Source organism: Rhinatrema bivittatum, chromosome 4 (assembly GCF_901001135.1).
Source record: "Rhinatrema bivittatum chromosome 4, aRhiBiv1.1, whole genome shotgun sequence".
In the NCBI taxonomy this organism is placed as follows: Eukaryota; Metazoa; Chordata; class Amphibia; order Gymnophiona; family Rhinatrematidae; genus Rhinatrema; species Rhinatrema bivittatum.
The window spans coordinates 343,110,894-343,137,850 of NC_042618.1; the positions used below are offsets into that span (position 1 = coordinate 343,110,894).

General features: G+C 44.6%; 1 protein-coding gene across 1 annotated transcript in view; it reads left to right on the forward strand.

Annotated features, from left to right (window-relative positions):
- HID1 (HID1 domain containing) overlaps positions 1-26,957 on the forward strand; it is a 70,077-nt gene that overhangs the window by 11,207 nt on the left and 31,913 nt on the right. The gene's annotated exons all lie outside the window — the stretch shown is intronic.

Consider the following 26,957-nt stretch of genomic DNA (forward strand, 5'->3'; position numbering starts at 1 on the left):
TTCAATAACCTATTTGTGTAGAAGGAAGCAGTTACAAATAACAAGGTAATAGAACTGGGAGGAGAGAAGAAAAGAAAGAGAATAACATTAGGTATAGGTATTTACATTAGTAATAACATTTTTACATGTGGAAGTGGTAGAATCTGGCTGAATAGAATTAATCGGTGTCCGGTTATTATGATATGTGTAGAAAACCTTTACAAATAAAGGTACACACCACTTCTGTAATCGGGTCACTATTGTCGGTAGCGAATACGAAGTGGGGAGAATCCGAGAAGAGGCAGGAATAAGAAAGTTGAAAAAACTAGAAGAAAAATTAGATAAAATTGCTGTGAAAGGAGTTGAAGGCAGACTGACCTGTAAAGAAGTTTTATCATAATTTTTATTGTTTTGAAAGCGCGAATGTCAACTTGGAATAATATCTGAAAAGAAAAAATTCAAAGAGGCAGGTGATTTACTCGTAAACTGACTATCCCAGTTGAAGCTGGGACAGCAGTAAAGGATTCTCAGGATTAGGAAAATTCAGTCTTTCCTCATCCTCCTGCCAGACCACTCCAGACAAGTGGGATTTGCACTTCCACCACCACCACCACCAGCAGATGGAGGCAGAGGGCAAGCTGTTTGTCCTGATGTCCCTCCATGTATAGCCTAGTACAGCAGGGAAGGTGTCCGTAGTTCTCTGCCTCCAGTAGATGGTAGGAGTCAGCTGGTCCAGCAGGAAGGTGAAGGAAATCAAATCTTCTGGGGCAAATGCCTTCCTAAGGCCGATTTCCCCAGTAGAAGCCAGGGCCAGGCTGGGGGGGGGACCCTTCACGAGATGACAATCTACGTAGCAGGCTGATCTTTCTTCTCCCAGGGCAATCAGACTATCTGTTGCTTGCATTTCCCTCTGAGAGCTAAGGAGTTCTGCACCTTTAAGAAATAAAAATGCGCACCGTAGTGCTGAGGAACTGGTGGCAGGAATGTGGAGGAAAGGCATAGGCTTTAAATGCGTTCTCGGCCCAATACAGTTCCCCAGAGCAGCAGGTATGGAGAGGGGGACGTAAGGGTGGAGCCCAGCGAACTCTGAACATTGCAGGCTCATTCTGCTGCAATTGCAAAGGCTCGAAAGGGAGAGCAGCACTAGAGGGGGAGGGAGGTGAGCCGACCTCCTCAGATCAGCGTGCTCTGGCATCAGTCTCCTTTTCCTCCTTACTGGAGCCGAGAAGTTTGTATTTATTTAATTAATTAAAATAATTTATTACCCGCACCCTGCAGTGTTCGGGACGGGTTACAACAATGCAATCATAATCGATAAAAACTCATTTAAAACAATCAATAACATATAAGATATACATAAATGAGAGGAAAGGGTAGTGTTTGAGGTAGTAAAACCAGAACATACCTAGAATAGAGGACCTAAAAAAAAAAAGGAAAGGAAGAAAGATATAGAGGGGTAGATAAGAGCCTGGTAGTCAAGGTTTGCATAGGTCTTTGAAAGCCTGTCTGAAAAGGTAATGTTTTAACGCTTTCTTAAATTCTTTCTTTTTTGCTGGATAGTGATCTCAGAGTTTGAGGAATAGCATTCCATATAAAAGGACCTGCAATAGCGAATGCTCCTTCGCGAGTCGCTGCTAGTCTGGTAGTTTTAGGTGAGGGAATTTTGTAGAAGTAGTTGATTTTTTTTTAAATCTAAGGTTGCAAGATGGGATATAGAGATGTGAAATGGCAGAAAGCCATGGGCTTTTATTATTATGAATGAGGATATGTAGGGTAGACAGGATTTTATGTTGGATGCGCCATTGTATTGGTAAACGGTGTAGACTAAAAAGAACAGGGGAAATATGTTCGTGTAGTTTTTTTATTGGAGAGTGGACGAGCTGCTGCATTTTGCATCATTTGAAGAGGTCGAATAGATGACTGGGGTAGTCCTACGTAGATTGAGTTGCAATAGTCAATGCCTGTAAGTACCAAAGACTGAAGAACTGTTCAAGAGGCAGGTGAGTCGAGTAATGGCTTAATATGCTTTAGAAGGCGCAATTTATAAAATGAGGATTTAATTACAGATTTGATATGGGTTTGCAGCTCTTGCTTGGGGTCGAGAATCACACCAAGATTATGGACATTCTTAGAAATGGTAATGCTTATTATCAAAGGAAATAGTATTAGGAATATTTTTCAAAAGGAGGATGTCCAAGAATCATCATTTCTGTTTTTGATAGATTTAGGCTAAGTTTGTTATGAAACAACCAGGTTTTAACTAAGGATAAAACATAAGGAGAGAAATTGCAAAGTGGATTTCCAGTCATGCCAAATAGGAAAATAAAACTGGATGTCATCAGTATAGAGGTGATGATAAACACCTAGAGTAGAAAGAAATTGACAAACGGGCGAGAGAGATATATAGAATAAGTGTGGCAAGAAATGCTCAAGGTGCTCCTCCACGGTGTCAGAACAAGGGCATGTGCCTCAGGAGAGGGTCATGACCTGCAGCTAGGAGTGGGAAGGCCAATAATTCTCTTCAGAATTTGTGCTTGTAATGCATAAGGCCTGCTGCCAAATGAAGGGCAAGGCTTTACAGGCAGGAGCACCAGTAGGGATGCCTGAAGGGAAGGGGACCTGTTAGGGAAGAGATGGAAAACCCTTCAGAACCCCCTGAGGATAGGGAGTCATCACTGTCAGCGGAGGAAGAAGGTTATCTTGCAGGAGGAAGGCGAGCTGAGTGCTAAGCCAGAAGATTCAATGGTCAGATTGTACAGAACAGAGGGGGTTCCTCATTTCCAGAGTTATTCAAACTTTAAGGCTTTCAGAGAGAGATCCAAAGGGGACCCCCATCCAGATGGGAATGAAGAAGCCAGCCAGGACCTTTCTGATCCACTCAGCCATACAGGAACTGATTGGAGCTGAATGGGAATTCCCAGACTCGTGGCTGAGAAGTGGGAGGGCAACAGGAAAAGGAAAGACTGTTGTGCTTACCAAGGGTAGATGCAGCGATAGTGACTATAGTAAGGAGTCCCTTCAGTTTTCACTGAAGAAATCCTTCGAGTTGTCTAATCTGTCATTGCAGGCAGTGATCTGTGAGAGTTATGTTGCTAGGGCGCTGGGTACAGCAGGCCCCACTTTGGACAAGTTTGGCAGGATCTCAGGCAACCAGTGGGGACACAGCACAAGTAGAATTGGCTATGGCATTTATTGTAGATACCTTATGCAACCTCTTTAGAGTATCCACCAAGCAATTAGGAACAAGAGAAATGGCCAGGTGACTGATATGGCTAGGAAACTGGGTCATGGATTCAGCTTCTAAAGCCAGGTGTAGTCAACTCCCATTTAAAGGGAAATTGTTGTTTGGTGAAGAATTAGAGAAGTTGGAGAAGGATCTGGGGGAATCAAAACCCCAGAGAGTACCAGAAGACAGAACTAAGGTGTCCACACAGGCGGATTTTCTAGACTACAGCTGAAATAGAGTAGGCAGTACAGGCCAAATAGACTGCAGAGCGCCCAAGGGTCGAGGGCATTGGGCTGAGTACAGCCCTTTCAGGGAACCAGGCACAACACAAGAGTTAGCAACACTAGGGGAGCGGCCTCGGCTAGAGGCCCACAGTGACAGTTTGCAAACCCACTCCTCGCTACTACCTGTAGGAGAGCATCTATAGTGGTACTACAAGGAGTGGGCCCACACTACAGGTGACCGGTGAGCCCTGGAGATCATCCAAAGAGGATATGCCCTAGAAATAAAAGTCCCGATAAAGGAAGCTTTCATGGCATCACCCTGCAAGGCAGGCAAAAATACTGGCAGTTTTGGAAATGATAGACTAATTGGTCCACTTGTGGGCAGTGATTCCAGTCCCAAAGGAAGAAAGAGGACGAGGACGGTATTTGATTTACTTTGTAGCTCCAAAGAAAGAGGGATCATTTCATCCACTGCTCTGTTTAAAAAGAGTGAACCAGGTTTTGAAGGTTCCACACTCCCACGTGGAGAACTTGAGGACGATGAAGGACGGCTGTAAGAAAAGAAGAATACCGAGGGAGGAAGTGACGTCATCGGCAGCGATGGCCGCTTAAGCCCTGCGCTCCCCGACCCCCGCTAAATCCCCCAGCATCGAGCGCCCACAGAGCAGCATCGAGAACGTCTTTGACTCCCTACAGCGTTACTCACCTGAGGTATGATGGCAAACAAGAAAAAAGTCGACCTGCAGCGGTTTTCGTTCTTAAGCACTGCCGTGGCATTTGAGCTCGGCCCCGGTGGCGCCATGCAGGCAAACTGTGAGCTGTCGGAGCTGAGGAGTGAGAATGATGGCGTACCGACTCAAGCTGATTTTCAGGATTGATTTGGGGCGCTGAGAAATGGCTGACATGAAAAAGGACCCTAGTGAACTAATCTCTGAGATGAAGACTGAAATTGCTGATCTGGGGAGGCGGGTCGAGGAAACTGAGATGAGGCTGGGAGATCAGGCATCAGAGCTAGCTGGCTGTAAGATTACCCAGGATAAGCTTTCACAGACTAACACTGGGCTTCTAAATAGAATTGAGGCCCTTGAAAACAGATCCCGTAGATCGAACCTGGGGTTCAGGAGGGTCCGGATTTCTTGGACTGCAGTCAAGTGGTCACCAGTACCAGCGCACTGGTCCTCGGTCTGGATTCGGAGGTTTCTGCGGTGAAGCTGGCGAGAGCGCTAGGAGTGCCGCGTAACAGTCTTCCCCGTGACATAGTTGCCTGCTATCACAGTTTTGCTCAAAAGGAGGAATTCATCCGGGCGGCAAGGAAGTCGGGCCCTGTGTCATGGAAGGGCCACAAGGTGGAAATGTATCAGGACTTGGCAATTGCTACCATACGTAAGCGCAGGGCAGTTCCGTGATACTGTAGCTGTGCCCCGTGGCAATAACTTTTAAGTATAGATGGTTTTTCCCGTTTTTGGCCTGAGCTTCAGCATTGCCGGAGTGTCCTCTCGCGAATCTCCAGTAACTGAGGTGGTGGACATCCTACAAAACTGCAGGATAGGATATCTCTTCCACCAGTATCTCTGTATCAGTAGTGGGAGGTGGTAAGCTACGCAGTGATAACTCCGAGATGGCAGCGTGGGGACAAGGGAGGCAAAAGGCCCTGGAGAAGACACTCTGGTGGTTCGCACTTCTCCAAGGATCCACCGGCCTGAAGTGACTGTTTGTTCTGCTTAATGGGGTGGTTGTTTAATATACGCCTATAAGGCTTCAGTTTTATATGTGGTGCTTTTCTTTCGTAGATTTGTCTATCTCTTAGCGGGGGAAAGTATCCATCTGTTTGCTGTTTCCTTGTCTGCCGGATGGGTTGGGGTTCGAGTGGCGTGGCAAGCTGGCACGATGTCCTCATTCCTCCAGGAGGTGATCCACAAAGTTGGACCATGGATCGGTTTAGGGAAGGGTCGGGGGGAGGGGGGGTTGGAGGGGATGGGGGTGAGGGAGGTTTTGAGCTGTGGGTTTAATTGGCTGTTAAGGAGCCTTCTAGGGTTGGCGGTGGCATTTGTATCGGGAGGGATCTGGGTTGCTTCTCTGCACAAAGCTATCAGAGGGGGGAGGTTTTTTTTTAATAATACTTATCGTATATTATGGAGGGGTTACAAATAATTTCTATTAATACTAAGGGACTAAATTCCCCAGTCAAGAAGAAACTGTTGTTTCAAGAGACTTGGGATTTACAGGCTAATGTTATTTTTTATCAGGAAACTCTCCTACTTAAACGCACGGAACACTTATTGTGGGATAGGTTCTTTCCGCAACAATACCTAGCACCTGCCTCAATTAAAAAGAAATACTGTGGAGTGGGGGTATTATTTTTCCCATTCCCTTGTAATAGATGCTAAGTCTGTTATGCGAGATACAGAGGGTCGGTATATTATTCTCAAAGCTATGTTAGATAATGAAAAGTACACGTTTTTCAATTTGTACGGTCCGAATGTGGATCAGGGTTCCTTTATTGCACGCGTTTCCACGTTACTGGAGGAGTGGGCTGAAGGCCATGTTATAATAGGGGGAGATTTCAACCTCACAAGAATCCCATTTCTTGACAATTCAGGCTCTGGCTCAGTGGGATCCAGAGGTCACAGACAGGCTTTTAAAAATTTGATATCTGAGCGTGGTCACTTATGAAACCCAACTCAGCGTAATTACACATATTTCTCCCATGCCCACCAGTCATATTCCCGTATAGATTTCTTCTTAATCGACAAATCCCTGGTTGACATGACCACTGAGGCTGAACAGGGTACCATAACCTGGACCTATCACGCACCAGTTTAGCTGACATTAAGGCTGAAAAGCAGAGATGTCAGTTGATTACTGGTGATTAAATGACAGCTTGCTAGATGATAAATCCTTTACGGATTCTCTTATGGGTGAAATAAGGGAATATTTAGTTCTTAATAAGACTGGAGAGGTATCTCTGGGCAAAATTTGGGACTGCTTGAAGGCGGTGGTGTGGGGCAAATTGATTTCACAGGCCACACATGTTAAAAAAGATAGGAATGCCAAAAGGTTACATATTATGCAATACATAGTTAAATTGGCTTTAAGGCATAAACAAACTGCTGACCCCAGTAGATTAGCGGAATTAGAGGCAGCTAGGAGGGACTTGCAGGCGCTGGGTTTTGCTAGGTTCGTGTTTCTATTAGACCTGCTAAAACAAAGGCAATTTGAGCTTAACAGCAAGGCTGGTAGACTGCTTGCAAGGAAATTGAAGGAGAGAGCTGCTCAAGCCCTTATTACAAAAATAAAGGATAATACAGGAGTGTTTTTACATGAGTCAGTGGAAATATGTAATCGATTTCTAAGATTCTGTGAGGAGCCTTACGCCTCAGTGGAAGAGCATGATATTGATAAATACCTGCAGAGTGTAGAATTACCTTCACTACCAGCTGAGGCTCAGGATGTACTAAACAGGGAAATTAACCACAGCGAAGTTTATCAAGTTATTCAAGGTTTGAAATTGGGGAAATCACCGGGACTTGATGGGCTTTCTACTAAGTTTTTTATAGAACATTCCACCCAGTTGTGATCCCGCCTTTGGTAGACATGTTTAATGCCTTACTATCAGGGGGCTTGCTTTCGCCAGAGTCCAATCTGGCTGGAATAACTATAATAGTTAAAGGAGGCAGGGATCCTATGTTATGTGGGTCCTATCGACCGATATCCCTGATTAAGATAGATTTAAAAATCTTTGCCAATGTACTAGCGACATGCTTGGGGATGGTGGCTCCTTTCCTTATCCATGAGGACCAGTTGGGGTTTGTCCTGGGCCATTTGGCCTCCGACAAAGTGAGGAGGGTGTTAGAATTGATTTGGCGATCACAGCAAGATAATGTCCCAACAGCTCTTTTAGCAGTAGATGCCGAGAAGGCATTTGACAGAGTCCACTGGCCCTTCTTGTTCAAGGTATTAGAGAAAATGCAATTGGGTCCCCTAATTTATTGGTTGGATTGGTTGGCAATCCTAGAGCCTGTTTGAAAATTAATGGGGGGGTTATTCTGCGCCTTTGAGGTAAAAAAAAAAAAAAAAGGTACCAGACAGGGGTGCCCCTCTTGCCATTGTTATTTGCCCTGTCCTTGGAACGGTAGAAAGGGTGCGCCGTAATTCTCAAACTCGGGGGCTGTCGGTGGGACCCCATGAGTGCAAGCTATCCATGTTTGCAGACTAACTCCTATTCACAGTGGTGGACCCGTAATCTTCACTGAGAATTTTGCTGCAGGATATGAGATTGTTTGGTAGGTCTCGGGTTTTAAAGTTAATGAGGATAAATCAGAGTTATTGAACATCTCAGTTTGCACGTGTTAAGAACAATCTCCCGTTTCTGGAGGCGAAGGGTTGGGTAAAATATCTGGGAGTGAAAATCAGACCCAATGTGGCTGAGTTATTTGGGCTTAACTATACTCCTTTATTCTCTAGCATACAAAAAGACTTGGATAGATGGGACAGGCGCAACTTCTCTTGGTCGGGGAGGGTGGCCATTGTTAAAATGAATGTATTACCTCATTTTTGCTCTATCTTCCAAACTCTTCCTGTGCATGTGCCTGTTCCTTCCTGACCCTTTAGCAGCGTAAACTATTTAGATTCATATGGAAATGTTGACCTCTCGGGGTATCTAAGACAGTTCGTTTTTGAGACAGACTGAGGGGGGCTTCAGGTCCCCCTTCTAGCTTGGTATTTCGCTGCGTCTTAACTGAGTGCATTCATTCACTGACACTCAGGTGGGGAGTTGAAGCCCTGGGCATGGATAGCCATGTTGGGAGCTTGTGACCCACCATTTGCATATTAGGGCTTGGCTACGGGGTAAGATAGGTCTAACTGGGCTTTCCTCTTTCTCCAGTTTAATTGTCAAAGTGTGGGGGAAATGGAGATCTAGACTAATGGGTGATAAACAGGCGTACCACCTTACTTCTTTTCTTTTCTACAAAAGTTTTACATTGGGACAGACCCGACAGAGATAGGGCATTGGAGAGGGAAAGGCCTGTTTACATGGGAGCAGCTATGGGATGGGCAGAAACTTCTACCATTTAATACCTTGCCACAACTATACTTGGTCTCCGCAATAATCAAATTTGCCTACAATCAGCTCATACGTTTTTTTCACTACAGCGAGGGTGGGTCAGGAGCTTAGAAAGGGCAGATCTCTTTTTGACAGTTACTGTGTTCAAGCTGAGATTTCTGCTCCTTTTTAATCAAGATCCCCAAGGGAAAATGGCATTGCAGATTGCGTGGGAGAAAGATCTTGGGGGCGCACTTAGAGATATGGAGTGGGACCGATGTTTTTCAGCTATTAGCAGGAGTTCGGTCTCATCCTTAATTAAAGAGAATGGATATATAAGGTGGTATATAGGTTGAGCTAGGGTCAAATATTAGGTGTTGGAAAGGTTGTGGGGCTCGGGGTGCATTCATCTATTTGTGGTGGGTTTGTCCGGAAGTTATGGGAGGCCCTTCTTAATTTTATTCACACCTTGAGTGGTATTTCAGTTCCCAGAGATCCCAAACTCTGCTTATTGTGTATACCAAGTGCTGTGGGGAATGAGTTATTTGGGTACAAGTCATCTTTGCACCTAGATGTAAGCTCACCCTCACAAATCGTCCTTGCACCTAGATGTAAGCTCACCCTCACAAGTCGTCCTTGCTCCTAGATGTAAGCTCACCCTCGCAAATCGTCCTTGCACCTAGATGTAAGCTCACCCTCACAAGTCGTCCTTGCACCTAGATGTAAGCTCACCCTCACAAGTCGTCCTTGCACCTAGATGTAAGCTCACCCTCACAAGTCGTCCTTGCACCTAGATGTAAGCTCACCCTCACAAGTCGTCCTTGCTCCTAGATGTAAGCTTACCCTCACAAGTCGTCCTTGCTCCTAGATGTAAGCTCACCCTCACAAGTCGTCCTTGCACCTAGATGTAAGCTCACCCTCACAAATCGTCCTTGCACCTAGATGTAAGCTTACCCTCTGATGGCGCAAATCCACGGTTCCATCACCGACAGATGTATGTTCTAGAACTGATAGGATTTGTTATATGGGGAAATGGAACAGCTATGAGAAATGATAGACCAATTAGTTTTGAGAAGATACGGTCTCCCTCCCTGCATTGGAAATCTAATATGACTATGAGTGTCAGGGAGTGAGAGGGCATGTGAACTGGTTTGCTAGGAATTTGTGCTTTCATTTATAGTTGCCTGCACGGTTTGCTCACACCCAGTTCCTTGTGTTCTTTTTGTGATTACCTTGCCTCTGGTTTATGTCATCGCCTTTTCCTTTCACCAAGTTCGGCTCCGGGAGGGGCAGGGGTGGCGCTAGTGGGGTTAAAAGAGTAAAGTCGCATACTCATTCTTTGTTGTAAAAATCTTTATTGTTTTTATTTTGCTATGATCAAAATATACTGTATTTCAGGGACATTGTTTTACAGTTTTTGCGCAAGTGACAATGTTAATGTATACTATTCAACAAATAGTTAATTATAAAGAAAAAGAGAATGCCTATCAGACTTAGAACTGTCAGAAGCATATCTTCATGTTCCAATCAGAAGCAAACATCACGTTTCCTGTACTTTGCCATATTGGGAAAACACAAACAATGCAAGGCACTGCCCTTTAGACTAGCCACAGCACCCACAACCTTTACGAAAGTAATGGTGGTAGAGGCAACCTTTCTGCACAGGGAGAGGATCCAGGTACATCCATATCTGGACAACTGGTTGATAAGAGCCAACTTCTTCCAGGAAGGTTGGCAAGCAACAGAAAGATTCCTACTAAAACCTTTAAGAGGTAAACAGGTGGGGTCCGTGCAGTCAGCCTGAATGATTCAACCTGCCAGGATGGTCGGTCAGACTAAGGTGGCTGATCCCCAGTGGGAATGTCTCCAGGACGAACCTGGCCCCGCAAGGCATATTTTCTTCATGAGATGATCTCACAACTGACTCTGGGTTGGCTGGGAAGGCCATCGGGGGCAGGTAGCTCACCGCTTTGGTGGCACGTGTTATGGCTCCCTGGCAGTAGTGTCACTGGTTCCTCTGGGGCTGAGGGAAATGATCATTACTGCGCCCTCCTCTGGAATCCCCCCTCCCATCCCAAAGGGGGGGCAGGGAAGGGGGATGGGGCCACTTGCACCTGGCATGACTGTTAACCGGGGTTGATTGTCCCCAGTGCACCCCAACTGCTTTGTGCTGCCAGGCAGGGAGGACCATGCCGGGCACCAAGGGTCCATGGCAGTGTTGGTGACTCACTTGACCCATCTTGAAACATGGACCAAGGAGGGCCTTCCGAAATCCTGTGGTGCAATGAAGGTGAGGGCTTGCTGAGGTGGGATCCCTCCATGTTCGGTGACAGACACACACCTCCGGCTCATCTCGCCTGCCCCATCAAGGAGATAAAGCATGAGCACATGTGACGGGACATGAAAGAAGGTGAATTATGCCTGGGCAGAGCAAAGCCAGAGGAAACTGTGGTGGAGATCCCTAGCATTTCTGATGTGCAAATTGGTCATCTGGGTATAGGGTGAAAGACTAATTGAACCATCTAGTCACTTCCCTCAGCATAACTGGCGCTTGGGTCTATGTATTAGATCTAGAATTCTAGAGCTAATATATGCCAACGAGCACTGACTTCCTGCATGCGTTTATCAGATCTAAACCAAGCCGGGCTCGCCCAGCTGTTTTAGTGACCCTAGATAAGCTTGGGCCAATCCCATGTCCCATGATGGTGACAGTACCTTCAGATGTCTGCCCTTTCAACTTTTGATGGTACTTTCTGCGCCTACCATGGGTAACAGGGAATCGTGGTTCGATTCCCGAGAGAAAGTCTGAGAAATGGCTACTGCATCCAAGGAAGGCAGCAGGCGCGCAAATTATCCGCTCCGGACTCGGGAAGGTAGTGACAAAAAATAACAATACAGGACTCTTTCGAGGCCCTGTAATTGGAATGAGTACACTTTAAATCCTTCAATGAGGATCGATTGGAGGGAAATACCAGCTCTAATAACGTTTATTAAAGTTGCTGCAATTAAAAAGCTCATAGTTGGATCTTGGGATCAAACTGGCGATCCGCCGCGAGGCGAGCTACCGCCTGTCCCAGCCCCTGCCTCTCGGTGCCTCCTTGATGCTCTTGACTGAGTTTCCTGGTAGGGTCTGAAGCATTTACCTTGGGAAAAAATTAGAGTGTTCAAAGCAGGCCGGTCGCCTGAATACTTCAGCTAGGAATAATGGAACAGGACGCTGGTTCTATTTGTTGGTTTCAGGAACTGGGATCGTTTTGGATAGTTTAAATTCTATGCAAATAGAAGCATTAATCAATAAATTGACAGCACTGACACATTACTCTGGCCAACTTGCTAAATTAACAGAAGTTGTTACAGGAACAGTTTCTAAATTTTCACAAATGGAGCTGATGTGTCCTCCATGTTGTTTGATAAAATTGATAGAGAATATAAGGCTTTACATGAATACGCCAGCAGCCTAACCTATAACACATCCCATGCCCTTCAATTATAATAGCACAACTGATGCTTCCCATCTCTCCCACCAAATTGTTATGGGAAGTTCACTAGATGGAAAATGGTGAGCACCTATCCAGAGATATTGTTCTATATCTAAAATGCCCTGGGAGTGAGCCCAAGAGAAAATCAGGATAAAGGACAGTGTTTGCCTACCAATGGACAGTATATACTATGCTGGCACAGACACAAAGCCTCTTTAGTATTGCATAAATTGATTTTATTAATACTTTATAAATTTAGCAAAGTATTCAGCGTTCCCCACATCCGTGGTATGCAGATCTCCGAAGATTCCTGGTGGAGTTTCCCCTTCGTCTTCCTCTGCACGTGGATCTGCTGCAGCAGGGACCGGTTCTTCATGAAGATCTGACTCTGTTCTGTCTTACAGTTTGGCCCTTGAGAGGGCTCGCCTGTTGAAGCGTGGATATTCTTCAGCAGTGATTGCCACCTTACTCCGTGCTCAGAAGTTCTCCACTTCCTTAGCCTATGTGCGGGTTTGGAGAGTATTTGAGGCCTAGTGTGAGGAGCGTGGCTTTCTTCCTCATTCAGTTAAGATCCCACTCATTCTGGATTTTTTGCAGGATGAGTTGAATAAAGGATTGGCCCCTAATTCCTGGAAGGTGCAGATTGCAGCTCTCGCCTGTGTCAGAGACCCGGTGAATGGTGACTCCTTGTCTCTTCCTGATGTGGTCAGTTTTTTGAAGGGTGTGAAGCATCTTAGGCCTTGCTTGAGGTTACCAGTTCCCTTGTTGAGTCTTAAGTTGGTTCTGGACCTTTTGGTGGACCCTACGTTCCGACCGCTGAGTAGCCTTTCCTTGTGGTTGTTGACCTTGATGCAGTGTTCCTGGTGGCTATATGTTCTGCGCGTTGAATGTCTGAGTTGCAGGCCTTGTCTTGCCAGGAGCCATTCTTTTGGGTGACTCCAGGGGCATTACAGCTGCGTATTGTTCCATTCTTTTTGTCCAAAGTGATGTCAGACTTTCATTTGAATCAGTCCATCTCCTTGCTGTCCCTGGTTAAGGTCAGGAATGTGGAGGAGTATCACCTCCTGTTCCCCTTGGATGTCACGAGACCTGTCGTGCGGTATCTGGAGGTTTATGAACCTTTCCGGAACACGGATTGCTTGTTTGTCCTCCATGGCAGAAGTAAGCAAGGCGCTCCAGCTTCGCGGGCTACAATAGCTCGCTGGATTAACGAGGTGGCACGGCCGCGTATGTGGATGCTGAGAAGCTGTTGCCTACCCAGGTTTAGGCTCATTCCACTAAGGCTCAAGCAATGTCATGGGTGGAGGTTCGATTGTTGTCTCCCGTCGATATCTGCCGAGCTGCGACGTGGTCCTCTTTACACATTTTTTCCAGGTTTTATCATCTGGATGTGCAGGCCCGGGAGGATGCAGCCTTTGCACGTGCAGTGTTGACTGGATCGGGGGCAGCTTCCCACCCTGTTGGGGAGTACCTTTGGTACATCCCAGTGGTCCTGAGTCCATCTGTCTAGGAAATGGAGAAATTACTTACCTGATAATTTAATTTTCTTTAGTGTAGACAGATGGACTCAGCTTCCTGCCCTTGGCTGCCAGCTGCCACATTATGGTGTCAATGGTCTTCCTGTGGGGCTCTGGGATCCAAGAGATTAGTGGTAAGTGTCCCTAGATTGGGGAACATACTTTCCTTGCTTGAGTTCATTGTTTCTTATTGGTTTAATGCAGTAATGATTGCCTGTTTTTAATCAAGTTTTTTGCTAGTCTGTCCACAATTGCTTTTGAAGAGAATACTGGCAGGCTGGGGTCACTGCAGGAGTTCATGTGCTGTGACATCAGCTTGCTCCGTCTCCATCTGCTGGCAGGGGAGCATAACCCACTGGTCCTGAGTCCATCTGTCTACACTAAGGAAAACAAAATTATCAAGTAAGTAATTTCTCCAATATATATAGATATGAATGCATGTAGATACAGTATACTAGGCTAGGAAAGGATGATAGGCAGATGACCTTTTCCCAAGAAGGAAATGCAGCTTGAAGAAGGAGGAGCAGTGGTAATGGGTTCCCTTGTTTATAGGGGGACCATAATTCTAAATTCTCTTTGTGGTGTTCTTTGTTTGAAAGTATTTTGGACAAAAACCGATACATTTGTGGATCAGCATGGACAAGAGACTACTGATGCCTTCCCTGACACAAGCTATATAGGGAAGGATATCGGGACAAATGGCTTGCCCTCTGCCTCCATTTGCTGGTAGGGGAAACAAATCTTATTTGTCTGGATTGGTTTGTCAGGATTCAAGGAAAGGCAATTAGGTAAGAACCTAATTATGCTGTTTTGAAGCAAGCCTTTTCCTATTATCACCATGTCTCTTCAAGCCGCCATCTGTGGAAGCTATGTAGTGCAGGTGGTAGTGCACTGGATCCAGCAATTCCCTGAGAGTGAAGAAACTGCATGAGTAAGAGTCATGACACTATTTATAATCTTATTAGATTGGCCTCCCGGGTGGTAGCCTTAGGGTTGGTGGCTTGGAGGCTTCTCCGGCTCTGTAATTGAGCAGCGGAATCTATATCAGGTCTCAAGCTGCCCTTCGGAGGGGACCTGCTTTTTGGAGATGAACTGGAGGAACTAGTTAAAGACTCGGGAAGATATAAGCCTCAGAGATTCCAGGAAGACCAGGCTCGATCAGGTACGTGAGGCCTAAGATGTCAGTAGTTTCAGGAATTCTGAAAGTTCAGACCAACTAAATATATGCTACTGCAAATCAGTAAGACTAAGACTTGTTCCTTTTGAGAAGCAAGAAAGGTTAAGGATGACTTCTATGTGGTGGCAGGTGCTGGGTGCCCATCCCAATGATATTTAGTGGGTCTGTCCCATGATAGTATTAGGAAGTGGATGCCTCTGGCAGTTATGTGGAATGCACCCACATCATGTCAGATGTGAATTGGCCATGTCAGAGGGTGAATTGGCCATTCCGATTCCTAAGGCCTTTATGAATCCTTTTAGGAAGACAGACAAGCTGTTTGTATTATGCAGAGGTCCATAGGAAAAGCATCCTCCAATATTACCATAGCCAGATGGATTACGGAGGCAATATTGTTAATCTTATTACCTTAACTACTCAGTAGTAAGAAGGCACCAGCCATATTCCATGTGCACTGCACTAGAGCACAGGTGGCATCTTGAGCAGATGCGTTGTTGGTAGCCTGAGATGACTTTTGCAGGGCGGCCACCTGTTCCTCCCTGCACTCCTTTACTAAATATTTACAGACTGGATGTCAAGCCAAGGCAGATGCAGTCTTTGGAGTAAGTGTCCTTAGAACAGCACTGTCTTCCTCCCTCCCGAGTTAACAGCAGCTTAGGTATTTCCTACATATAAGGAATGGTCTAGCAGGAAGATAAGGAAAGTGAAATTTAATCTTAATTTCTTTTCCTTGAGTCCTGCTAGACCAGTCCAAGACCCATCCAGGAATACTGAACTGCCAGAATCTAGCACATCCCAGAAACTATGCGCTATTTCTTCTCTCTCCTTTCAAACCCTGTCCCCTCGCAGGGGTAGAATTCCAGTTCTCTCTATTTTTGCCACAAAAGAAGGAGAGAAAACAGACCAACTAGGCAAAGAAACTTACAGATATTGGATCAGAGGAAACCCTCCCTCTGCATTCTACTTTTTGCTTTTTCTTGTTTCAAGTCTGAGTAGGGTAGTGGTCCCCATTAATGTCACAAGGGAAAAAGGTGTGTCCTCTGTCTCCAGCAGCTGTGGAGGAAGAATTTCCCACATGTGAGGATTGTTATAGCAGTACTTGAGGAAGGAAAATGAACAGGTAAGATTAAATTTCACCTTGCATTTTGTAAGAGCCTGCTTGAGCCCTAGTGAAAGTGGATTAGATTGGAGGAATCTGGGAACCCTGCCAAGTTTTCAGAAGACCTGGTGGGAGGTAGATATGGCCTTCTAGCTCTGAAGCTACTGTCAGGGCTGCCTTTTTGCCTCTCCTATATAGATTGCCAGGCAGCAGATAGGATTAAGGTGGGGGGCATGTGCCCCAGATTACAGAGGCCTCCCTGCTCCCCAAGGATAAAATTACATGTGTTAAAGGCAAAGACACACACACACACACTCGCTCACTCACACACTCTTGTATGTTTCAATGAATTTGTAAGTGAGCAGAAGCTGACACAACTTCTACATGGTACAAAGTTAAACACAATATATATGCAAGAGTGAGAGAAGAAGAAAGGGCATACCAAAAGCAAATACGAGAGAACGATAGTGGTGGGTAAAGAAAGCCCATAAACCTAGCGCTTTCATGCCAGACCCAGGATAAGGATTATGCGTAGCCAGGGCCTAGGGAGTAGACTCCCATTATCCCAAAAGACAGAGAGGTAAATAACTTTTGGAAAGTTATTTTTACCTCCTCACAGCAAATGACACTTTATTTATTTATATTTATTTAACAGTTTTATATACCGAAGTTCTGGTAACAAAGTTACTAATCACTTCGGTTTACATTACAACAATAGATTGACAGTATTTAGAATAATGTCTTACAATGAACAGGATAAATAGAACTTGGAGAAAATAAAAATAATAACTTAAGGGTAATTATATACAAATATACTTTATTGTTCCGTGCTAAAATGTCCGCAGGGACTGGGTGTATCCAAAGCCAGGGGCAGCTCAAGGCAATCTGCTGCCTGAGGCGCAGGATGAAATGCCCCTTCGCCCCATGGCCTGGTGCAGGTGAAATCACCGAGGGCAGGGGGAAGGCAATGAAGGGTGAAGTGACTTGCTCAAGGCCACAAGGAATGGCAATAGGATTGAAACCCTGGCTTCCCTTGTTTGCAGCCCCACTGCTCTAACCACTCAGTTTTTGGGCCTGTTATGTTTTTGTTCTCAGTCTTCCTCCCAACCCTATTGCCTGCCTCCCACCCTTCTCTCAGGATCTGCCCCCCTGGGGCTGTGAGAGGTTGGTGAATGGTAGGAGTCTGTGTGTGTGACACACTCTCTCTTAGGGCTGATACAAGGGTATTAGATGCCCTAGACAAACCTTATAACCTTTCATTCCCCCTTCCTTCCCCTCCCCACATAATTAAAACTTATGCATTCTTTTCCATTTTAAAATGTATTAACTTCCCCAACCTAAAAAGGCAGACTGCATATGGAAAATAGACATTCAAAGTACAATCTTCTGAAGTAAAAATATCACTTACAACAACATATATATTATATAGGCATACACTGCAAAAAAACCCACACTTTCAATAATAATAGTTTAATAGACAATAAACTACCCTTCTCCCAGCAATCAAGGTGGTTTACTGGATCCCATATGGTACCTCTGTAACCCATCATTATTTGTTGCTTATAGCTATGAATGTTACTCTTGTAAACCGTTGTGATCTTTATATGGAACGATGATATATAAAATGAATATATAAATAAATATATGTTAGGCTGGTGGTAAAGTGCACTGGGTGTGGACTTGGCCACAGAAAGCCAGGAAAAAACTGAACTACAATTCCAGTATAGTAAACCTTTCATATCATAATTGCCAGCACTCAACCTATGAAAAATCCATATTGCAAATATTACATCAGGCCCTAAACACCAATACACCTCCTATTAGGAAAACAGATTAAAGCCAGTTTGTTGTAAATCCCTACACAGAAACTAAAGCCTCATTCACACAAGCAGAACACAGATAGACTCTCACAAAATACAGAATAAAGAGATCATAAAATATAAATTGAAACGTGCAGACAAAAACTGAACTGGAAATCACAAGAAGCCAAACTCTGGAAGCAATGCAAACACAATCAAGAAATATAAAACATTAAACATACCAAGAAAAAGAATGTCAAATCTGCTGATAAATTCAGCCAATTAAAAACACGTATAAAAAGGTTTAAAATATTACCAAACACTAATAAAATATTTCAAAATAGCAGATACATCACATCCAATAATTAAAACTAACAAAGATTAAACAACAAAAAAAATCCCACTCTCCATACCTGGGAACTTTAGATTTCCAGTCCTTCTGAGATTGTTGTCGATTGGAAGAGGGTGCACAAACTTTAACCTCTCTCACACACATATACACACGTACTCTCACACATGCACACATGTGTGCAGGCACTCTCCCTCATAGACACACATACACACACACAAAACCCCTCTTATATATACACATGCGCGCACACACACACACTCACCACCACAGACACTCCCACCCTCCCTCTCATAAAGACATCCATCCACACCCATCCTCCCTCTCATACACACACACACACACACACTCTCTCATATGCATATACACACCCTCTCATACATACTCACAAAGTCACTCTCACAGGGCAAGTCTCTTTCCCATACACATTTTGGACCTTTTTTCTGGCTTTACAGTAAGGCCTCTTCTGCCATTGGCTGCGGGGAAATGCTGGCCAGTCTCCTTTCACTTTGCTTTCTCTAGCATCCAAATTCCATCACCCTCCCCTTCCCCGCTAGGCTCAACCCCTTCCACTCCAGTTCCAGAGTTTGACCTCTCTCTCAGTACTGCCCCTCACTCAGGCTCCGTCTGTCTCTTTCTCTCACACTCACAGGCTCCCTCTCTCTCGTGCACATCTGCTCCCCCTCATACAGGCTGCTTCTCTCTCTCTCTCGCAACCCCCCCCCCCCACAGCCTCCCTTTCTCTGTCATGCATACACCCTCACACAGGCTACCTATCTCTCTCTTTCATACACACCCCCTTGCACATTGGCTCCCTCTCTTTTTGCGTGCGTGCGCGCACACACACACACACACACAGGCTCCCCCTCTCTCTCACACACACACCCCCTCATCCAGGCTCCCTTTCTCTCTCATACATACACCCTCACACGGGCTACCTATCTCTCTCTCACACACACACATATCCCTTCACACAGGCTCCTTCTCTCACAAACACCCTCACTTCTCTCACAAACACCCTCACATACACACACTCCCTTTTTCAAGCACACCAGCTCCCAATCTCTCACACACATACACATTCCTTCACAATCTCCTTACAAAGACTCCCTTTCTCCGGCACACACATATGCCCCTCATTCATGCTCTTTCCCCACCCCCCCCCCATATATAGAGATTGGGAGCTGGTGTGTGTGTGATATATATATATATATATAATATATATATATATATAATATATATATATATATATATATATATATATATATATATATATATATATATATATATATATATATATATTTATTTAACAGTTTATATACCGACCTTCATAGTAAATAACCATATCGGATCGGTTTACAATTAACAAGAATAAAAAACTGGGGTAACTATTCAAGTAAACGAAAGATAAACAGTAAGTAGGAATGAGTCAAAGTTACAATCAACAGGGAAGAGAACTTGGAAGCTTATATATATACACTGGCCTGCAGTCTTAAATGCATACCTCTACACACAGCATCTCAGTCTCTCACACAACCACTACACACAGAATCACCGGGGCCTGCTCTGCTTGTGGCATGCCGGGACTTGCACCTCTGTCTTCACCACGATGCGGCACGCCGGGACCTTCACCGCAATGCGGCATGCCAGAGCCTCCTTGCTCTTTGCCGCCGCATGGCACACCAGGGTCTCCTTCCTCTTTGCCGCGGCACACTGGGGCCTTTCCTTTTCGCCACAAATGGGCTGTGGTGTCTGCTCCTAATTCTGAGCAGAAACTGGAATTTCCGCGCAGGGGTGGAATTCTGCGCTCCGCAGTAGCACAGAATTCCCCCAGGACTAAGACTTTTCCTGAATGAAGGGTGAGGGCAATTTTGCTGCCTCAAAATCTTTACCGCCTGAGGCAGCCACCTCACCCTGCCTCATTATAGAACCGCCCCTGACCAAGGCCTGTACCTGTTGTGGACTGGCCCTGTGTCCCTTGTTCCTAACAGTGAAACCCAGATTCTCGGCAGCATTAACACCACCACTACCAGAGACTTTCTGACAAACATTGACAGGAAGGCCCTTAAAATCCAGAGCCCCACTGCATTTCAAGCCAGATCCCCTGGTCTTCTTAGATCGTCCTCCTCCAAGCTCTTCTCTTGTATAGTGCTCAATTCTTTGGGTAGTTCTCAGTTCTATTCTGAGGAAGATTTCAAATAGGAAATGAAAGATGTCCTTAAACTTTAATCCAGGAAGGAAATCCAGCAAAGAATCACAAGATTAGCTAACGTGCAGCTTTAGCAGAACCTCAAAGGTAATTTGCATTTAGACTTTATTTCATCAGGAAAATCATCTGTTTTCCTCACTCGAGAAGGACCGCAGGCACATTGACAGATTCCAACAGAAAGCACAACCTAGGGGGATGGGCCAAGGGATTGGTTAGGGTGGGGCTGGAAAGGATCACCCACAGAGCTGTATATGGGGTTAAGGCGTGCCTATGCCTAAAATGGCAGCTGTGCTGGATTAAGGCTGGGGGGGGGAATCATTTAAGACATGGGGAGGGGGGGGGGTTGTTCTGGTCTTGTCCACATGGTCAGCACATAGAATTGAGAGCACAGAGATCTATATCTTTAATAAATCTCACATTCACCACTGGAACGTGAGCTGCCGTTCTGCATAATTTGTATTTCCCTTTTATTGTTTTACTTGATTTTTTTTTCACTTTTATCAAATTACAGTCATTGTTTATGCTGGGTTTTTTTTTTTTTAGCTGTTTTCCTCAACTCTTATTTAAAAGCATGCTTCAAAACACAGATCTGACTAAAAATCCAAACACTGGTACAAACAGTACTTTGCTGCACACTTACAGAGACCAGTAAAAGATTCGTGACTGGTATTTCCTGCTGTCTTCCGACATTACATCATTAGGAAAGGAAGTGTTAATGCTGGCATTCAGTGGGGCCTAGTTACCACAGTGCATTAAAAATATGTGAGAGTACCAAGAAAGGTCAAAGAAAACATCAAACACCCTCAGGCCCGTATTCAAAAGCCAAATCAAAAGTTATCCATCGGAATGGCAAATGTGAATTATTCCGTCACTTATCTGTCCAAATTATAGCCGAATATAAAATGGATGTTTTGGGGGTGTTCTGGGGAGGGGTTTGAGTTATCTGGCTAACTTTGCCAAATATCAGGTAGGTTAGCCAGATATCTTTAGGTTTACTTCAGAGCAGACCTAAAATTATCCGGCCTCGTGTGACCAGATAACTTTCAGAGATATCTGGGTAAGTAGCGCATTTTAAAAAAGAAAATGTCATGGGTCTCTCGGCCCGATGCTCATCTACCCCCATCTCTACTCCGCAGTCCCAGAAACCTGTAAAAACCTTAAAATCTTTCAAACTTTAAAACTTGCTAAAAAAAAAAAAAAAAATCGCTGCTGACCCGGGACTTCCCCCTCCCTCTTTGCTAAAAAAAATTTCAATTTCCCTTTTTCCTCCCCCCACAGTCGCCCTCCCTCCCCTAACCCAGGCTGACACCTCCTACCCATTATCTGCAAAAGTGTGCCCCCGCTTCTTTGTGCAGGGATCGCTTTTCTCTGCGATCCGGCCGCTTCCAGCGTAACTTAGGATATCTCTGAAGATATCCAGGTACATAGCAAGTTATCTGGCCACACAAGACCGGATAACTTTAGGCCTAAGCAGCCATAAGAACATGCCATACTGGGTCAGACCAAGGGTCCATCAAGCCCAGCATCTTGTTTCCAACAGTGGCCAATCCAGGCCATAAGAACCTGGCAATTACCCAAACACCAAGAAGATTAATAGCAGGTAATGGTCTTCTCCTCCAAGAACTTATCCAAACCTTTTTTAAAGCCAGCTACACTAACTGCACTAACCACATCCTTTGGCAACAAATTCCAGAGTTTAATTGTTCATTGCGTGAAAAAGAACTTTCTCCGATTAGTTTTAAATGTGCTACTTGCTAACTTCATGGAATGCCCCCTAGTCCTTCTATTATCCGAAAGAGTAAATAACCGATTCACACTTGCCCATTCTAGACCTCTCATGATTTTAAACACCTCTATCATATCCCCCCTCAGTCATCTCTTCTCCAAGCTGAACAGTCCTCACCTCTTTAGTCTTTCCTCATAGGGGAACTGTTCCATTCCCTTTATCATTTTGGTCGCCCTTCTCTGTACCTTCTTCATTGCAACTATATCTTTTTTGGGATGCGGCGACCAGAATTGTACACAGTATTCAAAGTGCAGTCTCACCATGGTATTATGACATTTTCTGTTTTATTCACCATTCCCTTCCTAATAATTCTTAACATTCTGTTTGCTTTTTTGAGCGCCGCAGCACACTGAACCGATGATTTCAATGTGTTATCCATTATGACGCCTAGATCTCTTTCCTGGGTGGTAGCACCTAACATGGAACCTAACATTGTGTAACTATAGCATGGGTTATTTTTCCTTATATGCATCACCTTGCACTTATCCACATTAAATTTCATCTGCCAGTTGGATGCCCAATTTTCCAGTCTCACTAGGTCCTCCTGCCATATTCAATCAATAGCTGCTTAGGGTTAAAGCTATCCGTCTATATGTAGCCGAATAATTTTAAACAAGTTTATTCAGCAGGACATTTATCCCACTGAGCATACTGGGCCAGTTATCTGGTTAACTGTCGTCGGATAACTTGTCCTCTAAATGGCCTACTGAATATTGTCCTCAATAAGCCTGCTCAGACAACCAAGACTCCACTTTCTTTACTTTCTTGCTAAAATGTACTGCCTTGGGCAGGTTGTCCCACAAACAGGAGGCCACATTAAAAAAAAAAAAAAAAAGCCTTTCACCTAGTGTTGGTCAGCCTTACTTCGTGCACGGACAGAGTGACCAACTGTTCTCCTCCTGCAGATCTAAGCACACGAGTCAGAGCACAGAGAGCTCATTCTAATTTTAACATCATCTGGAGCCAAGCCAGTCCACCCTCACCTAGAAATTTGCCAGGTTCTGGTTAAAATATATTCAGTATTCACCGATCCCTTCTTGGTCCTTTTCCCACTTTTTTCATTAAGAACTAATATGCTCATTGAATTTAAGAGACGAAGCAACCAGCTGTGTTAGGCTAAGCATTAGCTAAGCATATCAATATAAATCTTTCTTTCTCTCCTTTGGCAAACTTGCTCTCTCTCTATCTCTCCAGCTTCCACCTTATCAGTCCTGGTAGCGTGTGTCTTGGCAGTAGGCTCGGCATTGTGGAACATGGGCAGGATCCTGTAGACTGTCTCCCGCAGTTTGGCAATGAGTGAGGGATTATAATCCACCTTCAGGTGATTCTGGTAAAAGGCGGAATATCAGACATCTATCAATAAATAAATATTCCTGCATGGGCTGAGCGTAGTTGCTTTGGAGTCAGCCCACCCCTTTTCATTAACAAAACCCCCAAACTCCCCTAATTGACATGAATTAGAGACTGTGTGCCACTACCCTCTTCCCCCCCCCCATCCCCCCTCAAATGCTGCTTGCTGGTGGAGTCTTTTGTGGTAAATCCCTAGCAGGCCTCGCACGGATGCATGAGAGTGACGCAGGTGACTGAAGAACGGAAACAGGAAAGGAGATTTTTTTTTTTAACACACAGACTAGGAGTTATAATGGAAGATGCCCACCTTTTATTCCAAAGTAGTGTAGAAACAGAAGAAATAAAATATGTTGGGATAAGGAATAAGGCCAAGTAAAGAGAGAGATGTTGAGACAGGAACCATGCTCTCTAACATTTAGAAAAAGACTAAAAACTTGGCTTTTCAAAAAAGCATTTCCAAGCCTTGAATAAAACCTCCACTCTTCAACACAAACTCGCATGCAATAACTGGATCTAAATAAGAATCCAACTACCATAAACTTACGCACATCATTACCTGCGGAGTTTTATCATATTATTATCATTCACTACTGTGTCATATTTATTCTCTTGGTTACTTATTTTACCGTTTCATATTTATGTACTGTCCCATTTATTCACATAGGCTTATTTATTCACTCCGCTATACTACTACACTAATTGGCTGAAATGTAAATATTGCATTGTTCAATCTCTCCCCTCTTCCAGCTCCAAGTTAATTTTCCCTGTTTTATTGTAACTTTCTCACCCTTCAATTGATTCTCTGTATTTAAAGTTCACAGTTCTATTGGGAATATTGTTATCACGTTACCTTATGCTTTTCACACATTGTTAATTGTAAACCGGGTTGATGTGATGCCAGTCATGAAACTCGGTATAACAAAAACAATAAATAAATAAATAAATAAATAAATATTTGAATGATGCAGACGTCACGGCTGTATGGGAGTCCTTACTGAAATGGGCCTAGAGGCTAGAGGTTTGTGCAAAGGGAAGGCCTCACTCACACACCATTTTTCTTCCCCTGTCTCCAGACTGCAGTAGCCTTATTGACCTGTGCTGGTCCCATGGGTTACGGTAGAATGAATTTGTATTTAGCTGGGTTCAAAAAAAGGTTTCGATAAGTTCTTGGAGGAGAAGTCCATTAACGGCTATTATTCGAGTTTACTTAGGGAATAGCCACTGCTATTAATTGCATCAGTAGCATGGGATCTTCTTGGTTGTTTGGATAATTTCCAGGTTCTTATGGCCTGGATTGGCCACTGTTGGAAACAGGATGCTGGGCTTGATGGACCCTTGGTTTGACCCAGTATGGCATGTTCTTATAGTGGTGGACTCTGAAGTATTCTCTACAAGTGCATCTCCTGGTTGGTGCAGTGACTGTGACCTCATGAGTAAAGTTGATGGTTATGGGAGCTGATGGAGAAGGAAAAATGTGGGGTAGCACTGTGAAACGTGGCACCGCTTTGTTCCTGGTGAGGAGAATGGGGCTGGGGATGTTGCAGACGCATTGAGAAAGTGGTGCCTTACAGTGATGTGGCAGAGAGATTATTCAATGGATCAAGAACTTAAAAAACAGAAGAAACCAAAGGGTAGAAATAACAATACACCATAAATAGGGAATTTCATCAAAATGCAAATGTTAAAAGACAAATGTCATAAAAATCCACTGCATCAGAACCCACAGATCATAAAACTACCAAATCCTAAAGACAAAACCAAAGAATAATTAATGAAAACCCCAAACTGTCCATGTTTCGGCAAATCGCCTGCATCAGGGGAATAACAAAACAAAAAAAGCTGACTAGAAGGGTAAACAAATAATTTGAACACAGTAAAAATGAATACCGAAACAGACCTGGATGGCACAGTCTCCAGGCGGATAATTCAAAAGTTTATTCATGCGAGAAAATTACCAGGACATAGGACAAGGGGGGCATCGTCCTTGGTGCTCACGCACAACCCAACAACAAAGGCATCAGCCCCTGAGACCACATCCCCCACGAATCAAGGTGATCAGCCTCCCAGAGGTTCCTGTCAGTGCTCCACAAGTTTCCCCTTCTGAATCTTTTTTTTTTTTTTTTAATTTATTTAAATTCAGCTTTTCGGCACTTCAGAGCGGGTTACATTCAGGTACTGCAGGTATTTCTGTATCCCCAGAGAGTGCGTGCATTAATTAGGGGACGTGTGCACAAATCGGGCTTACACGTGCCCACACTATTTTCAAAACTCGGAGATGCACGTGCATCCCGGGCTGTGCGCACATCTCTCTGGGGCCGATGCAAAACAAACACGTTGAAAGCAGGCGCTGAGTGTTCGGCGCTCGCTTTCCTAGCGCGCCCCCCTAGGCACCTCTCCCGGGGGCGCCATGCCGTATTCAAATTAGGGGTGGCGGGAGCCCTTGAGTGGTCAGCTTGCGAGCGGTTGGCTGTCCGCCGGTTGTTTTCCTAATCGGCGCACAGCCAGGGGTTTGGGATACAGACGCTTGTTAACTGAGCAACCGTTTCCTGAACCTGACCGCCTGCACTTTTTTTAAAAACTTTTTTTTTTTTTAAAGATTTTGTTCCTTCTATTTAATATTGCAACGATATTAAGTAGGAGAATGTACAGAAATGCAGTATTTTCTGCTTTTCTGTACAACCTTTGGGAGTGCTCAGCGATTAATGCCTGCTCTAGGCAGGCGTTAATGTTTGAACATAAAAATGTGCGGTTTTTTTTTTTAGACGCACTTTTTTTTTTTTTGCATTGCGGGTGATTCCCTAATATCCTCGTCAACGTGCATTTGCATGAATGCTGTTAGTTTTGCTGTGCGTTGGACGTGCATTGTGGAGGCGCTAATCCCTCTTATTGTATAAGGGGATTAGGTGGTGCCTACAAACCCCGCGACCAACGGCGGGTTAAACAGTGCGCTCGGTGTATTGCATCGGCCCCACTGGGTTTCAAAAAAGGGGGTCAAGAGATGTGTGCGTATCTACCTACTCGCTTGGGCGAGTGCCCAGGTCCATTTACTTCTGCTATGGAGGAGGTGTAAGGAAAAAAAAACTGTTTTGGAGGGGTTTAAAGGGTCTGGGATAAGTGCAGGCTATTAAACCAGGGGGGTTTGGAGGACCTAGCTCAACGTGGGGGAACTGGTGAAACTGGGAAAAGTGTGGACCCGTGCTCCTTTTAAAATTCTCTGATTTACACGGTAGAAGCAGCTTTTGCGGGCCTGGGCCACACGCCTACTGTAGTTTACAACATGTGCGCAAGTTATAAAATTGCTGTGTGCCCTGGCTTGAAAGTTTCCATAGCTGAGGCAACAGAGGGGTAAAGTGACTTGTCCAAGGTCACAAGGAGGTGGTGGTGGGATTTGAACCCTGGTCTCCCTGGTCCATAGCCCGCTGCTCTAACCACGAGCTTACTCCTGCACTGCTGGAACCTCCGACAGATTTTTATTCCTGAGTAAAAGTCTCTCGTAGGTTCCAGCAGTAGGGTACGATGCTCTTCCCACACGAAGTGTTTCAATTTATTAAGAAACGGAGGATTAAACATTTCTTTTTCCATTCTTAACTTCTAATGGCTCTGATTTCTCCTTAGTTAAAAGGCAGTACAACTGGATTACCCCTTCCTGCCATTCCAGGTCCTGTTGACCCCATTGTACTCACTTATCATTTGCTTGAAATTGGAGGCCATGCGGTACT